Source organism: Heterodontus francisci, chromosome 24 (genome assembly GCF_036365525.1).
Source record: "Heterodontus francisci isolate sHetFra1 chromosome 24, sHetFra1.hap1, whole genome shotgun sequence".
Taxonomy (NCBI): Eukaryota; Metazoa; Chordata; class Chondrichthyes; order Heterodontiformes; family Heterodontidae; genus Heterodontus; species Heterodontus francisci.
Window position 1 is genome coordinate 15,520,608 of NC_090394.1, and position 18,238 is coordinate 15,538,845.

Consider the following 18,238-nt stretch of genomic DNA (forward strand, 5'->3'; position numbering starts at 1 on the left):
GGGGGAGCTCGCATTCCATGTTGACTGCTAAGATGGCTGAATACACAAATGGACATGGTCAAATCAGCTTGTCACATGACTAACCTGCTGGGCAACCTGAGTTTTTTTAATTTTACAAACAGTTTGGGCAGGAAGTCTGTTTGTTCCTAGACTGAGAAGGTCTCTCTCCTGTCTGCTCCTGTCTCTTTCTCACAAGCCTCTGAATCCACTGAAGACACATGAACCCCAAGAGAGAAAAGTCTCCTACAGCAAACAAGGTTTAAGAAGAATACTGGGACCCAATGATAAACAAGATCTCCCTGCAATCAAGGACTCTACAGTGAGCTCCAAGAACCATAACAACAACTCTTCAGATATTGCCTCAAACTTTTCCACTTTATTTTTATTCTACTCTTTTCTGTCTCTATTTGCATGTGTATGTCATGTATGCATGCTAGTGTAGGGCGCGTCATGTATCTGAAGGCGTTAACCAAATTAGAGTTTCAGTATAAGTTTAATAAATTTCAACTTTTCTTCTTTCAACCTAAGAAAGCCTGTTTGTGCTGGTTTCTTTGCCTTATAATTGGAAAGTGGTGAACAAGGATTCACCAAGGGGGAGCTAAAAACATGGTGTGTTTAAAATCAAACCCTATTATGGTAAGTAAATAAAAGCAAAATACTGCGGATGCTGGAAATCTGAAACAAAAACAAGAAATGCTGGATTCACTCAGCAGGTCTGGCAGCATCTGTGGAAAGAGAAGCAGAGTTAACGTTTCGGGTCAGTGACCCTTCTTCGGAACTCATTATGGTAAGACCAGGTGAAGGCTGAGAGGGAACCCTAGACACCTTTCTCACCTGGTCGTAACAGTATCAAAACTCTTTCAAAACACTATTAAGTCTCCTCTGCTCCAGCAGAAGTAGTCCCAATATATCAACACTCTTCTCCCATCCTTGGAACCATCCTGCCTATACAGTCTCTATGGCTTCAATCTTCTTTCTATAATGGGATTTCCAAAACTGCACACCGTCCCCGATCTGTATTCTTACCAATGTTTTGTATAAATTGATTGTACCTTTACCTTTGTATTTTATGGGTTGAATTTTATGAGCCCTCCGGCATCAGGGGTCATGGCGGGGGGTGGTGGGGGGCCCGGAAAATTCTTCCAGGAGAGGCCCGCCTGACCCCTGATGCCGAGAAGGGCCTGCCGCAGTTTACTGGTGGCGGCGAGGCCACGGTGCGGCCCCCCACTGCAACCCCACACTCCCCGCCTTCATCTCCATATTGAAATCAATGCAAATAAATTCAAATAAACTTACCTGGTCCCGACGGTCGTCCCATGCCAATATTCCAGCCCTGGGTTGGAACTCCCGCGCCTTTGGATATCTGTATGGACATCCGAGGCATGACAGTGGAGGGGAGGGGGGAGGAGTGAAATTCTCAGGGCGGGAGGTGCGAGGAGTGGCTAAAACTGTTTCAATTGGCTGAGGGGACAGTGGGAAGGTTTTGAAGGGCAAAGATGATGAATTTTGTGGTGAACGGTCGAGACCGGCAAAAATTTCGGGGGGAGGGGAAATAAATACATTGTTTGATCATTGGGGGTTGGAGGAGGAGCTTTGATGTTTAATTAACAGTTTTTATTGAAATAAAAAGTAATGTTCTCTTTAAAATTTGAAATCATCTGTAAGGGCTTGAAGCCCTTTAAAGATGGCACTGGCGCCAGACACCATTGCTGGGGACGGAGTGGCCGCCCTCTCTATGTCATTGGGGGCAGCCGCACCGCCCCCTCCTTATAAATGAGCCCCCGCGCGAAATATCACGTGGGCTCAGCGATGGCCGCTCTGCGAGGGTGGGCCGCCAAGATCAGAGGGTGCCACCGCAATTTGCAGTACACTCATAAAATTCAGCCCCATGTTTCTATTTGTAAAACCAAAATTCTGTTATCCATTGCTATCCCTTTATCCACCTACACCCAATCCCCTAGATTTCTCTGTAAATCCATACTCTTCTGTATTTTTCTATTAAGTGGACACTTCTATTTTTTGTTTTTTCTCTAAAGTGTATTGTTGCACATTTATCCATATTGCATCTCCCACCTGTCTGTCCATTCTGCTAACTTGTCTATGTCAATCCTTTTGTTTGCCAAAACTCCTACTTCCATATCATCAATAGAACTTGAGATGTGTTTTCTATACCCAAGTCCAAATCATCTATATAAAGTAGCACTGAACCTGGGGTACACCACTTCAACCCTTGTCCAGTCCATATAACATCCATTTGACCAGACTCTCTCTTTCCTGTCTGTCAACCAACTTTCTATCCTTGTTGCTATTATTTCCTCTTCTACACCTAAGGTTTACGACCGGGTCTCCTCTGAGACTCTCCTTACCAAATGCCTTCTGTAATTCCATATACATTACATTTACTGCATTCCCTTTATCTGACCAAACTCAACTTGCCTTTAACTGTCAAAGCTGTCTTTGATTAACCTCTAAATGCTCAATAATTCTATCTTGGATTATGGATTCTACTTGCTACAACTAACGTTAGATTAACTAGTTTTCTTTCCCTTCTTAACCATTAATCTGTCAAACCCAAGAACATGGATTCATCCTTTAATTTTTAGAAATCACATGGTGACATTTTTATATTGTGACCACTGCATCAAGGCTTTACTGAAAAAATAGCTGTCAACGCAAAGCATATTATTTACATATTGTGATTATTTTTTCTGTTCTCCCCTTGCACATTAAAGATCTTATATCATCTCTGTCCTCAACTTTCATTGCAAATCATCATTTTAGATTGCACTTAACCATGAAAAAGAAATGTAGCTATCTCACAAATGTATGTTCCACTGGTACTTTTCATTCTATTTAATATGCTTTGTGCTATATGATTTATTAAAGGTAACAGAAATGCCTAAATATTATAAAAAGTGGCCATTACACTGATCACTAATGTCTGCTGCTTGACATTTTATGAACATAAAAGTGTTTGTGGGAGCTTGCTGTGCACGTATTGGCTGCTGTGTTTACTACATTACAACAGTGACTACACTTCAAAAGTACTTCATGGTCTGTAAAGCGCTTTCAGACATTTTGAGATTATGAAAGGCGTTTATATAAATGGAAGAATTTTCTTTCTTTATCTTTCCACATCCTCTGGATGTACCAAAGTGATTCCTAGGCAATGAACTATTTTTAAATGTCACTGTTGTTATTTGGACAAATACAAAAGCCAATTTGTGCACAGCAAGCAAGGTCCCACAAACAGCAGTGAAATAGAATTAGCAGTTTTTCTGGCTCTAGTTGAATAATAAACTCTCCTGCTCTGTTCAAATAGTATCACGGGATCTTCTACATACATTTAAACAGACCATGGGACCTTAGTTTAAGGTCTACTCTGAAAAACTGCACCTCTGATAACGTAGCACACACCTGGTACTGCATTGATGTGGCGGCTTAGATTATATGCACTTATCATATTATGTGCATTGCATATTATATCATATTCTGCTACTCTAGAGTATTCAAATAATCTTAAAAAATGATTCATTAAGCATGGCCTCTATAGCTGAAATTTTCCATCTCTCCACTCTGCAGTTTGGATTCCTTTTAAAATCATGTGTATTTCCAAATAATGAATAATATAATTTATTTGCTTTTTGTAAGCAAGTGATGCTGTATCCTCCACACTCACATTTCTGATTTCAATACATGTGGAGAACCATGAGGAAATTGCTCCCCTCCCGACAGGCCGACTGCAGCCTTCTTCAGTCATAAGTCTTGGATGATCTTGACCACCATTATTATTGCTTCATCCTTCCCACGAATGATAAATCACTTACACATCTTTAGTGTTTCCATGATCTACCTATAATATTTTTCAAGGTCTCCCACTACCCAAAAAGCCTCCATTTGTTTCTTAGCCAAATAATATAGAATTTGCAAAATTCCTGCAAAACGATTTTCAATGTTAAGAGTTCAAAGAGTAACTATAACTTACTGGGTATGTTCTGGAAGCAGTGAATACAAGGCTCTATTTCATACAGTGACACTACCACATACTCTACTGTGTCAGCTTAACTCAGTCTTGCCTCTAAGTTAGGAGATATTGGTTTCAAGTCCCATGCTAGGACTTGAGTTTAAATTTCAGGTTAGTATTTCAGTATAGTAGCAAGAGGGAGTATTACATTGTTTAATGTACTTTCAGATGCTGTGTTAAACGAAGACCCCATCTACCTGTTCAGGTGCATACAAAAAACCCAAAGGCACTATTTGAAGGAGAGGGGAAATTTCCCCATTGTCCCATCAGAAACAAATTATCAGGACATTTATCTCATTTGCGTTATGGGACCTTGTCACATGCAAATGAACACCTGCAAACCAATGTGACTACACTTCCAAAGTAATTAATTGGTTGTGAAGTGTTTTGGTATGTTATGGCATCTGCAGATCCTAAACTTTACAATACAGCCTCACCTTTTACCTGACTGTGATCTATTTTTAATTGCAATTTGTAAAAATCCACAATATATGTACAGGAATTATGGCAATTTCTAATAGGAAGTTCTTAAATAAAAAGAGTTTCTTTAAATGTAAGTGGATATTCCAAATTACATTTCACACCACTGATTGTGTTATAGAAAGTTATATTTAGCTAAGGTCTCCTCAATAACTAACAACAACCTGTATTTATATAGCACCCTTACCATAGTAAACATTCCAAGGTGCTTCACGGAAGTACTATCAAACAAAATGTGACACTGAACCACATAAGGAGATACAAGGTCAGGTGACCAAGAGCATCTTAAACGAGGAGAGAGAGGTAGAGAAGCAGACAAGTTTAGGGAGGGAATTCCAGAGCTTAGGGCCTAGGCAGCTAAAGGCACAACTACCAATGGTGGAGCAAGTAAAATCAGGGATGCGTGAGAGGACAGAATTAGAGAAGCACAAATATCTCAGAGGGTTGTGGGGCTGGAGATGATTACAGAGGTAGGGAGGGGTGAGGTCATGGAGGGATTTGAAAACAAGGATGTAATGCTGGAACTGTATAAAATGCTGGTTAGGCCACAGCTGGAGTATTGTGTACAGTTCTGGGTCACCACAGTACAGGAAGGACATAATTGCTCTAGAGAGAGTACAGCGGAGATTTATAAGAATGTTGCCAGGGCTTGAAAGTAGCAGCTATGAAGAAAGATTGGATCGGCTAGGGTTGGTTTCCTTGGAACAGAGGAGGCTGTGGGGTGACTTAATTGATGGCCTAGATTGAGTAGACAGGCTTGGAGGGCCGAATGGCCTGTTCCTGTGCTGTACTGTTCTTTGTTCTTTGTTCTTTGACTGACCTGTTTCCCCTAGCAGAAAGGTCAATTACCAGGGGGCACAGATTTAAGGTGATTGGTAGAAGGATTAGAGGAGACATGAGGAAAACCTTTTCCACCCAGAGGGTGGTAGGTGTCTGGAATTCACTGCCAGACATGGTGGGGAAGGCAGAAACCCTCAACTCATTTAAAACTCATGCACCTGAAGTGCTGTAACCGGCAAGGCTATGGACCAGCTGCTGGAAGGTTTGTTTAGATTAGGCGGCTAGATTTTTCGGCCGGCGCAGACATGGCTGACTGAATGGCCTCCTTCTGTGCTGTAACCTTTCTATGGTTCTATGGTCAACTTTTCAAATTTTAATACTCAGGAATTTTGCTTTGCAGACTATTGAGAGTCCAACTTCTCAAGACAGTTTCCTACCATTTCTTGTAAATGAAACCAGGCTGAGATCAGCTGTATTACATTCGTATCAAACTACAGATTCTGAATCAATGCAATGTTAAAAACACATAAAAAACTGAGCTCAAAATCTGCTTTCAAACTGGATGCCAATTATTGGCACATTATGACAAAAACCTAAATTAATCTAACTTTGTATGCAACCTAAATTTCTTATCATTCTGATTCTAAGTGACCTTCTACATATTTTGCCAATCAGAATCCAAAATTAAAAGCCTAAGTCAGTCAGGAAAGTTCATTTAATGCATTTTTGAAAAACAAGAAAATATGTGAAAAAAAGTCCAGAGTTTGTACTAACTCCACAGTAAAATAGATATAGCTTTATTTGAAAGACAAACTAATAGTCGACATGTGATAAAGGACAAATATTTTTACATCTAAGACTTGTTTATATATGTTGAATTTCTTTACCTATAAGTTAACTAACAACATGCTTTTTAAAAGTGATTTATTTGGTCAGAAAGCATATTTAAGTATTTGTCCAGGGAATCCAAGCTGTACACTTCAGCACACAGATTATCCAGCAGTTCTCAAACTCGTGGAGAGACAGGGATAAGTCCCAGGGGAGATAGAAATGAGTGCATAATTTTATTTTAAATAGCGAGCACCCATCATGGCAGATGAATCCAGCTCTGTCTGAAGCATGCTGTCATCTTAATGTTGGGAATTATTGCTCATGTTGTGTGGCAGAATCTGGTCCTCATCCACTCAAAAGCTCCAGGAAGGAGCCAGAAGAGGCAGTGAGGATCACCTCAGGGAACAGGGCGAAGCAGCAATGGTTAACAGCTGCTGAGGACGGTGTTTTGTTGCAGTCAGGGTACAATTACGTTTGCAGTTTATGAATCTACAGTTACGAATTATTCAGATCTTTGCTTTAAGTGTTGTCTAGTTCTACCTATTTGCTCTCACCACCAAATTCAACTGAAAATGATGAAATGGAGATGAGGGGCTGGATTTTATAATCCCTTCGGCATCGGGGGATGTGGCAGGGGTGGGGAGGCTCGGAAAATTCTTCCAGGAGAGGCCCGCCACGAGCTGCAACACCGGGAAGGCCCCACGGCATTTTACTGGCAGCAGCAAGGCCTCGGTGCGGCCCTCCCACTGCTCGGCCTTCATTTTAATATTAAAATCAACTTAAATTAATGCAAATTACCTTGATCTGATGGCCACCCCACGCCGATATTCCGGCTGGTCTTTGGAACTCCCATGCCTCCGGATCTCCGTATTGAGGTCCAAGGTGTGGCACTGGTGGGGAGGGGGGAGGACTGAAATTTTCAGGTCAGGAGTTGGGGGGAGCGGTGAAAACCATTCCGATTGGTCATGGGGATGGTGGGAAGGGGTTGAGGGTTAAAAGTGCTGAAGTTGGGGGGTGAAAATTCAGCATAGCAAAAGGTTTTTTTGGCTGGATAGGTCATTTTAATTACTGTTTAGTCAGTGGGGGGTGGGAGAAGGATTTCAAAATTACATTCAGATTTCATTTCCATTTTTAATTCCAGTGGCACTTTTAAATATTACAATTATCGGTAAGGGCGTAAAGCCCTTTAAAAATAGCAGCGGCGCCTGCATGGTGGCACCGGACACCATTGCCAGGGACAGTGCGGCCGTTCCCTCTACGTCATCGGGGGTGGGCCTTCTGTCGCTTCATTTAAATGAGCTCCTGTGAGGCTCAGCAGTGCACAAGTCACGCGTGCGCCATGCCTTATTTCAATCTACAAAATTCAGCCCGAGGTGTGCTCAGGCAAACTTATGTCACTGACCCCTAGTTATGATTATTACTTTATATTTTGATAAGCTTCCTAGAAATTTTAGCAGACAAGGAGGCCATTCTGTCATCATGCCTATGATGTTGCTGGGTCCACATCAGAACTACCTATTATAATTCTGTTTACCTGGTTTTTCCTCATACTTTTTCAATACTTTTCTTCAAGTGTATCTAAGTTTCTCTTAAATGCCTGATTAACTCAGGTTAATCACAAACATTCACTCCCTCCACCACCGATGCACAGTGGCAGCAGTGTGTACCATCTACAAGATGCACTGCAGCAACACACCAAAGCTCCTTAGACAGCACCTTCCAAACCGACGACCTTTACCACCTAGAAGGACAAGGGCAGCAGATGCATGGGAACACAATCACCTGAAAGTTCCTCTCCAAGCTACACGCCATCCTGACTTGGAACTATATCGCCATTCCTTCACTGTCTCTGGATCAAAATCCCAGAACTCCCTTCCTAACAGCACTGTGGGTGTACCTACCCCACATGGACTGTAGTGGTTCAAGAAGGCAGCTCACCACCACCTTCTCAAGGGCAGTTAGGGATGGGCAATAAATGCTGGCCTGGCCAGCGATGCCCACATCCCATGAATGAATAAAAACAAAAAGGTTATACTTAGGAATAGTGACATTCTAGCCCATATGGTACCAATGGATGCCTGGAGATCAGCAGAGCTCCACGGAGAAATGGACAATTGCACAGATCTTCGAGTGCAGTTAAGGTGGGAGATCAGGAAAATCCAGAAGCAATCCTCCTCCCAGAAATCTGATAAAAAGTCATATCAGAAACTGTAGCCTCTTTTTGTCTTTCAGATATTGACTGATCTGTACGTTGCCAAAACAAGCGTGGCTATGGCAACACCATTTTAGCCACATGCACTAACTTTAGTGAAAAACACCTTACATTGACTCACACAGTGCAGGAAAATGTACTTCTTGTCTACATTCAATTAACAAACATCCACCACTTTTTAATAACCTAGGAAGTAAAGCGTTTCGTTTATCATTTTGCCAACAAATGCACAAAATGGTTAAAGTACACGTGCCTATGCCATGTGAAAACGAGTGTTGGGATCACATGCCCAACGACGGTTATTACTTGTTTTTTGCCATTAGTCACATTTGCACTCCCAATTCTCCACATGTGGCTAGTGACTAACGTATTGGGCAATATTTACAGCAAACCACTGATGCCTGTATTGCGTGAGCTCCCCTCAGCACGCAAACAATTAGTGATGCACCACAGCCCCAACTTTAACTCAAGCAAGCCGAGGTCAGGGGGTGAGCATCACTGACATGATGCTCTGGCCATTCTAACTTCCGGGTCTCATTTAAATCAGTTAGGCCTGAGTCCAAAGACAAGCATAAAGAAGGTCATGACCAGTGACCCACAAGAATGACCCCCAACTATCATATAACTGGTGGGGGGGAACAGGGAGAGGTGGGGAAGTGGTGTTGGCAATTGCAATCACTGAGGTGTGAAAAGTCTGAGGCTCTAGGTTTCTTTTTGGGGCCTGGAAAATCAATCCTGCTCCTCTTTGCCCACAGACAAATGTTTAAAAAAATATAAAGTTTAACTTATCTTTTCAATCCTCTTCTCGGCCTGCTGTTCCTTTGTGCCTGGTGCTACTAACAAGGTATTGATCAGGCATCGAATGTGGCTGCCCAGAGTTAAAATACATGCAGGTCTTAAATGTCCCTGACATTTTAATTTTACCTGTTAAAATGGCACATGGCATAAGGCCAGTGAGGATCAGGTGAGTAGGTTACTGCAAGGATTTTAATCCCTGCTTGCCCTCATTCTAATTGAGCACGGGGGCCAGGGGGGTGGGGGGAAGGTGATAAAATGGGGCCTCATTTTTCTATATACATAGAGAAAACTGGGTTAGTATTGTTGCAAGTGAAATAGTGAGTGATCAAAGATTTGTGTCAGTGAAGACAATGATCTGGAGAACTTAAGAATTTAAACTATATCATCAGGTCTTCACAAAGAAAAGGAGGGCTGTTCAGCTAAGCGACATGGCCCTTCTTTCTACAAATAAATATGGTCAGGTTCCTTCATCACAACAAATATTAACTAATTCCAGAGTATCTGCTTCCACTGCACACCCAGAACATCAGTATCACTCTTAGTGTGAAGAATGGTCCTGACATCAGTCCTGAAGTTGTCATTTATTAGTTTTTATTTGTGTCCATTTGTCTTACAGTTATGGTTTAATTTGAAACACTGCTCTGGATTAAGCTCTTTATTCTACTTAATACCATACATACTTCAATTAGGTGCCCTTTAGTTAGTCTGCTTTCCCGGATGGAGAGTCTGACCTTTGCTAACCCTTCCTCATAACCCAGTCCTGTGATACTGGAGATCAGCTTCATGGCCCAAGCAATGCAAGTTAATAAGGCCAGAAAAAAGCAAACAAATGTTATGAAACTGCTTCCTTTTTAAATATTTTTTGAGGACTTGTATTTTAAAATTGTGGAAATGGACTTTGGGACTTGAGCTTTCTATTTAAAAACAACACTTACTGGAAGTCACATGTCTTCAGCTAAGTAAACAGCAAAAGCCTTGGTGACCTAGGGGGAGTTGTTTACAGAGAAGTGACATGTCAAGATTTATGATGGTCAAGAGTGGGTTTTATTTTGGACATTGTTTTGAGTCAGTTGGGGGTCAGCCTGTTAAGAGAGAAGACACCCGTTCATCTTTTCGCCAACTCTCTGAGAAATCCTGCGAATCCAATGTGTGATATTTGAAACACATGATGCCACATTTCTCCTGAAAAGCCTGCCAGACTAATTCTTGACACTGCCTGAAAAGAACTGATCCAGAAAGATCCCAGTGACAGTCGTCTACATGCATTTGGGATGCCAGAATAAAGGGACAACTGATATCATTTGAAATTTTCTCCTTTTTTCCCCCAAGAATTAACAGGTATTTGGCCAACGTATTCCTTTTTGTCTTTTTTTGTAAGAAGATCTCTGCAGAGAAAACTTTATTTTTACCCGGTGTGTGCATGTGTCTGTTGGGCTAAGGTAGAAGGGAACTTTCATATTTCAATCTGTGTGTTAATTCTTTGCATCTTTACTGAACATGTCTTGTTTTATAATAAATTGAAAATGTTGCTGTTTATTAAAGAAATCTGGATGGTGGATTTTATTCTGAAATAAAAATAGAGTATATAATTGGCTGTATTGGTAACTGGGTAAACATTTAAATAAATGCTGTGACCTGTGGAGAAATGGAACTAGGGCAAGACAGTGCACTCCTCCCACCTCAGTCGGAACATATAATTGGGGGCTCTGTGCGAGATAACCCAAAGCCGACGACGTGCAATTGCAAATGGGGTAATAATAACTGAAAAGGGGAAAAGGAAAACACCAGGCTTCTTGTACATGAGAGTAATGTTTACACTCCCGGAATGGCTTTGTCAGCTGCTCTGACCTTTCTGGGGAGAGAGGATTTATCCCTGAGTGATTTGAAAAACTTAACCAAGGCTAGGCTAAAAACATTGGCAGAAAATTTAGAGTTAGAGTTAAAACCAGGAGCTAAGAAAGCAGACATAATTGAAGTAATAGCATTTGAAATTGGAAGAAGGAAAAGGCAATTAGCTAGGATTCAGTTGCAGCTTGAACAGCAAAAAGGAATGAAAAAACTTGAACTTGAAAGAGAAAAATAAAGGAAAAAGGAAGAAACAGAGGAACGGGAAAAAGAGAAGAGATTTCAAAAAGAAAGAAAAGAGAGGCAAGAGAGAGAAGGGAGCAAGAAAGGGAATTTGAATTAAAAAAGCTGGAACTAAAACAAAAGGTTGGCCTTGACTCTAGTGAAAGTTCTGAGGAGGAATAATCTGACTTCAACTCAGGACCCAGTAGAGAACTGTTTAAATTTGTGCAAGCACTAAGTTTGCAGAAAGGGACGTTGAGGCATTTTTCTTTTCTTTTGAAAAGCTAGCTAAACAGATGAGGTGGCCAAAAGAAAACTGGACACTGCTCATGCAAAGCAGGTTGCTAGGCAGAGATCATGAAGTTTATTCTATGCTTTCTGAGGAGGCTTCTACAGATCATGAGATGGCAAAAAAAAAGGCTATTCTCACTGATTATGAGTTGGTGCCTGTAGCTTACAGGCAGAAATTTCACAACCTCCGGAAACAGCCTGGGCAGACTAGTATAGAATTTGAGAGGGTAAAGCAAATTAACTGATCGTTGGATGCGGGCACTAAAGGTAGAGGTAGAGGCCATGTACGAGACACTTAGGGAAATAATTCTCCTGTAAGATTTTAAAAATTCACTCCCTCAGTTACTAAGAGCCCATGTAGAGAACCAGAAGATTTCAACAGCCAGACAGACAGCTGAGATCGCTGATGATTACAAGTTTGTTTACAAGCCCAAAGGTTTTGTCCGTCACCCCCACAAACCCGAGAAGGGGAGAAGATGAAAGGAAGGCAAATAGCCGTGGAACAAAAAGGGACAGCTGGGAATGCACTTGGATCTCCTCCTTAGGCCAGAAAGGAAGATGCTGAGGGTGGAAGTGAGGTCCAAAAGCCTAAAGTGTTTCCAGTGCCACAGGTGGGACACCATCATGCAGAATGCTGTAAGTTGTGGGGTAAATCCATGGGACTTATTAGGGTACATCAGATCAATGTGGAGAAAGGAACCCTGACTGAGAGTACGACAGATCAGGCTGTAACTCTGACTGCAGCTGTAAGGCCAAGTACAAAAACCAATGTGAGTGCTCGGGACATGAACAAGATACCTGAGAGTTATAGGGAATTCTTGTCAATAGGAAAAGTAAGTCCTCATCTCTCAAGTGAGGCAGGAAAACCTATAGTTATACTTAGGGGTACAGGAGCTACCCAAACTTTTTTGCTCGGGAAAGGCATAACTTTTCCACCAGAGAGCGCACTGAATGCCAAGGTTTTAGTGAATGGTATTGGCGTGGAGTATATACCCATACTTTTATATCGGGTGCACCTGGAGTGTGACCTAATGTCTGGAACGGTAACTGTAAGAGTTGTCCATAGTTTGTCTGTAGATGAAGTTGACCTACTCCTGGGGAATGATTTGGCTGGAGCGAAGGTAGTAGCTTCTCCAGTAATCATGGAAAGACCAAGTGAAGTCAAGGAGACAGAGCTGTTGCAGGAAAAGGTTCCAAGAAATTTTCCTTCATGTTTGGTAACCCGAGTAATGGCTAAACAAGTTCCATTGTCAGAGGTAAAATTGGCACCACAGACAGATAGCCGAATATCTGAAACTTTCTTTGGGGATTTGGATAATCTGAAGGAAATGTTCAATAAGTCTTCTCTGATCAAGGCTCAGCAAGCCGATCCAGAGTTAACAGTGACACAATCGGCTCTAGCTGAAGCTGAAGCAAAGGGAGTTCTGGAAGGCTACTATATTAAAAATGGAATTCTGATGAAGAAGTGGAAAGTGGGGACCTCCTCACAGACCTGCGGACAAAAAAATGGATGGTAGTTCACCAGATAGTGGTACCATCCAAGTATCACCAGGAAATATTAAGGATAGGCCATGAAATTCCTATGGTGGGACATGTGGGGATCCAGAAGACCCAATCACCTATAAGTTGACATTTTTACTGGCCAGGTCTTTACCAGGACGTGGTGCAGTTTTGTAAAAGATGCTATACATGCCAGATTGTGGGAAAACAGCAACCTGCCATAAAACTGGCATCTCTAATTCCCATACTTGGATGCCCACCCAGGTTCCTGGCCATGGTGAAGCAGTTGCATGAAAATCAGTACACATAAGTCAAGCAAAACAGCGACCTCTCAAATCCCTCCCATATCTCCAATGGCGTGAAGCAGGGATGTGTGCTGGCCCCGACCCTATTGACCATCTTTTTCCGCATGATGCTGCAGCAGGCAACGGAAAACCTTACGGGAGGGAGTTTATGTCCGCTTCCGGACTGAGGGAGACCTTTTCAACCTCAGGCGTCTTCAGGCTCACAGAAAGACACAAGAAAAACTCATCTATGGACTTCTTTTCATCGATGACGGTGCTCCACTGGCCCACAGTCAGACAGACCTGCAACGTATAACACATTTTTCTGAGGCGGCACAACTCTTCGGATTAAAAATCAGTTTAAAGAAAACTGAAGTCCTGCATCAGCCTGCACCCCAAGAAGAATATAGACCACCAAGCATTGTCATCGAGGGAACTGGGCTGAATGCCGTCAAGCAATTTACTTATTTGGGGAGTGTCATCTCATTTGATACCATCATAGACAAGGAAGTGGACAATAGGTTCTCAAAAGCAAACAGTACATTCGGCAGACTCTACATACATGTGTACAGCAACTGTAGCCTCAAAGCACAGACCAAAATCAAAGTGTACAAAGCCATAGTCCTCACCACCCTGCTATAGGGCGCAGAGTCAAGGGTCTTATACCGCCATCATGTACGCCTTATAGAGCACTTCCATCTGCGTGGCCTCCACAGCATCCTCAAGATCCAGTGGTAGGACCGCATCTCAAACATTGAAGTACTGGAAACAGCCAACATCACCAGCATCAAGGCCATCCTCCTGCAAAGCCAACTGTGTTGGGCGGATGAATGACAAGATCGTGTTGTGTGCAGAGCTGACCACGGGTAAATGGAAAAGAGAGGCCCCATGCAAACATTTGAAGGACTCCCTGAAGAAGTCCCTCTCTGTGTGCCACATCGACCATCGCCAGTGGGAAGCCTGGAGATACTACATCAGGAGGGCTACAGACACCTTTGAAACTGAGCGAAGAACCAGCATTAAAAAGAGAAAAGGTGGAGAAGGATAGATCCAATTGCCCCCAGCAGCGACTACACCTTCACTTGTACCCGCTGTGCAAGAATCTGATGGTCATGGATAGGCCTGAATAGCCACCAGCGGGCCTGCAACCGATGACTACAACCTTCCCAAAATCTTTTCCGTGAAGTAATGCCAAGAAGAATTCCCATACCAGTTTTTGGGGAACCATTCAGTAGGGTGTTGGTAGACTGTGTGGGATCTTTATCGAGAACAAAAGCGGGACACCAATATATACTCACGATTATGGATACGACTACTCGGTTCCCAGAGGCCATTCCCTTGAGAACAATTTCTGCTAAGGTAGTGGTAGAAAAGTTAACCCAGTTCTTCACTAGATATGGATTACCGATTGAGATTCAGTTGGATCAATGTTCCAATTTTATGTCTAACCTTTTCCAGGAAGTTATAGGTAATTTGACTATAACACAGTTAAAGTCCTGAGCACACTACCCACAGAAACAAGTGGCTTTAGAATGGTACCATCAGACCCTCAAAACAATGATAAGGGCATATTGTCATGAATATCCCCATGATTGGAACAAAGGGCTGGAATTCTTTTGTTTGCCACCAGGGATTCACCTAATGAGTGTACCGGTTTTAGTCCTTTTGAATTAGTTTATGGACATGAGGTAAGAGGTCCTCGAAAATTAATTAAAGAAAAGTCTTTAGAACAGAGGGACAAATCCTCTGTGTTCGATTATGTATCCATGTTCCGGGAGCAGCTCACGAGAGCCTGCATAGTGGCTCAGGAACACCCAAAAGCTTCCCAAACAACCATGAAGAAATGGGCAGACAGGAATGCCAAGACCGAACATTTCAACCAGGGGTTGAAGTGTTAGTATTACTGCCTTTACAGGATGAACTGCTGAAAGCACAGTTCAGTGGTCCATATAGAGTAGTCAAAGGTATAGTAAATTATTTGACCGATGCCTCAGATCGCCGGAAAAGGAATCAGCTATGTCACATCAATGTGGTGAAACAGTATCATCGCCAGGAGGAGGATAAGCGAGTGCAGGAGTGTCAGGTAGTAGGGACAGTGAAGGATAGTGAGGATGAGGCAGAAGGAGGCCTAGACAATTCTCAAATTGAACCTCCTACTATCCAGTTAGCTAATACTGAATTGCTAGGGAGATTGGACATTATGTTTTCATATTTAGATGCAGAACAATGAGGAGATATAACAATGCTACTCACAGCATTTAAAGGAGTCTGTAGGGACAAACCAGGATGCACAACCTTAGTCATACAAGATGTGGATGTAGGAGAATCCTCTCCTATCAAACAGCATCCTTATAGCTTAAGTCCAGAGAAACAGGCCCAGGTGAAAGCAGAAATCCAATACATGTTGGAAAACTGCCTAATTGAATCCAGTCAAAGCAGCTGGAGTTCCCCAGTCGTGTTATTACCTAAACCTGACAGTTCAACTAGATTTTGCATAGACTACAGAAAGGTTAATGCAGTAACAAAGGCAGACTCCTACCCAATTCCTCGCTAGGAAGACTGTATTGACAGAGTTGGCAGGGCCACATATCTTACCAAAATACATTTGTTAAAGGGATACTGGCAGGTTCCTTTAATACCACGAGCTAAAGAAATATGAGCCTTTGTCACAGCAGATGGTCTTTTCCAATGCCGAGTGATGCCATTCGGGCTAAAAATATGCCCCAGCAACTTTTCAGAAACTAATGAACCAAGTGGTAGCAGTGTTCCTAACTGTGTGGTTTACCTTGATGATGTGCTGGTATACAGTAACACTTGGAAGGACCACTTGGAACAACTAGAAGCTCTATTTAGAAAATTACAGTTGGCTAATTTGGTGGTAAACCTGGCCAAAAGTGAATTTGCAAAAGCATGGATAACCTACCTAGGGCACATGGTAGGGGGAACGTGCACGCCTGATGGAGTTCCCTGCCCCTAAGACTAAATGAGAAATCATAAGATTTTTTTGGGATGTGTAGTTTCTACCGCAAGTTTACACCAAATTTCAGTGGCAGCTGCCCCACTGATGGATTTGCTGCAAAACAAGAAAGCCAAGGTAGTGTGGTCAGGAGAGTGACAAGCATCTTTTGAAAGGCTGAAAGCCATTTTGATTAATGAACCAGCATTGGCTGCCCCAAAGTTCACGAAGCCCTTCAAGGTAGCAATTGATGCTCGTGACCTGGGGGTCAGTGCAGTCCTGTTACAAGACGATGATAGAAAGGTCAGTGGGATACTTTTTCAAAAAGCTAAATCGACGCCAAAAGAGATACTCAGTGGAAAAATAAACCCTGGGCCTATTACTATCTCTTAAGCATTTTGAGGTGTATGTGGCAGAGGTCTGGCCCATACCCCACTCCTGCGCCTTGGCGGTCACCCGAGCCATCTTCCGCTTTATCTGGAGAGCCAAAATGGACCATGTCCAGAGGGACATGATGTTCAAACCTCTAGATAAAGGGGAACAAAAACATACCCAACATTACCCTCATCCTGATGGCCACCTTTGTTGGGTGTGGCTGCATCAAGCTGTGCATAGAACCCCATTACGCAAACATCAAGCGCCATTACGTGCTGAGGTTCTATCTGACCCTGGTGTTGTGAAGGATGGGTCTGGCCACATTGCTGTGGAATACTCTATCCAGCTGGACCGTGCTGTACCACCTATCCTCCATGGAAAAGTTTGTGCAGAAAAACACCTTTGACCCCCAATCCATCAGGCAGTGGTCTGCACAGAATGTCCTCAAGGCCCTAGGGGAAAAGGAGATGGTGGATCCTGTCGGATGGTTCCCTGAGCCGACTGTCAAAGTCATTTGGCACAATGCCTCATCACCAGAACTTTCAAACAAGCACCAAGACGTAACTTGGCTGGTGGTGAGCAGGGCCCTCCCCATCAGATCCTTCCTGCATGCCCGGAATCTCACCACCTCAACATGCTGCCCTTGTGGTGAGTAAGAGACTGTTGCCCACCTCCTTCTGGAATGTGCTTTTGCAAAGCAAGTGTGGAAAAAGATGCAATGGTTTTTGTCAAAGTTCATCCTGAGCAGCTCTGTAACACAGGAATCTGAGCTCTGTGGTCTGTTCCCAGGGACATATACCGAGATAAGCATCAACTGCTGCTGGAGGACTATCAACTCGGTGAAAGACGCTCTTTGGCCTGCCCGAAACTTGTTGGTCTTCCAGTGCAAAGAGTTGTCCACAGCCGAGTGTCACAGACTGGCACCTTCGAAGGTCCAGGACTACGTGCTGAAGGATTCACTAAAGCTTGAGGCAGATGCCGCAAAGGTTCAATGGGGAAAGGCTACTGAGTAAGGTCCCTCCAAGGTGAACTGAGGGGCTGGAACCCGTGTAAAACCTCTCGGGCTGCATGCACCAAAATACGGTTTTGCTGCATAATGCAAATGTCCATTGCATGTAAAATGGAATGGAATGGAAGGGTGGTGAGGCAACTCACGTTCTGTATTGAAGAAAACTGATTCCTTTTGCACTTACTGGAATGTCAACTTAGAACTGTTTTGAACTGTTTTGTAATTTTTTTTTTTACAGTTTTTTATGAATAAAGTATATTTTTGGGAAAAAAAATCCTGTTCTATGTGGGAACTCCAGGACCCTTCATCTCTCCTGGATAACCATATGTACAGGAATTGCGGCCAGTTATGGGAGCTCAAGCTCTGAGTTTTGAAGCTTGGGGAGTGGATGGAGCCTCTGTGTCTGGGCATCCGAGAGCACACCACAGCTACAGAAGGTGCAGGAGATGAGGGAATGGGTGACCACCAGACAGTCAAGGAGGGTGATGATTCCTTGGAGGAATGCAGTAAGAATTAATTCCCCAGCACCACGGGAGATTTGGGGGTGAGAGAAAGAGTAGAAATGCAGTAGTCATAAGGAACTCGATATTGAGGGTTTTTCTCCAACTGCAAACAAGATTCCCAAATGGTA

At 42.9% G+C, this 18,238-nt stretch overlaps 1 protein-coding gene across 2 annotated transcripts in view; it reads right to left on the bottom strand.

Moving 5' to 3' along the window:
- foxj1b (forkhead box J1b) overlaps positions 1-18,238 on the bottom strand; it is a 48,888-nt gene that overhangs the window by 5,196 nt on the left and 25,454 nt on the right. The window lies entirely within an intron of this gene.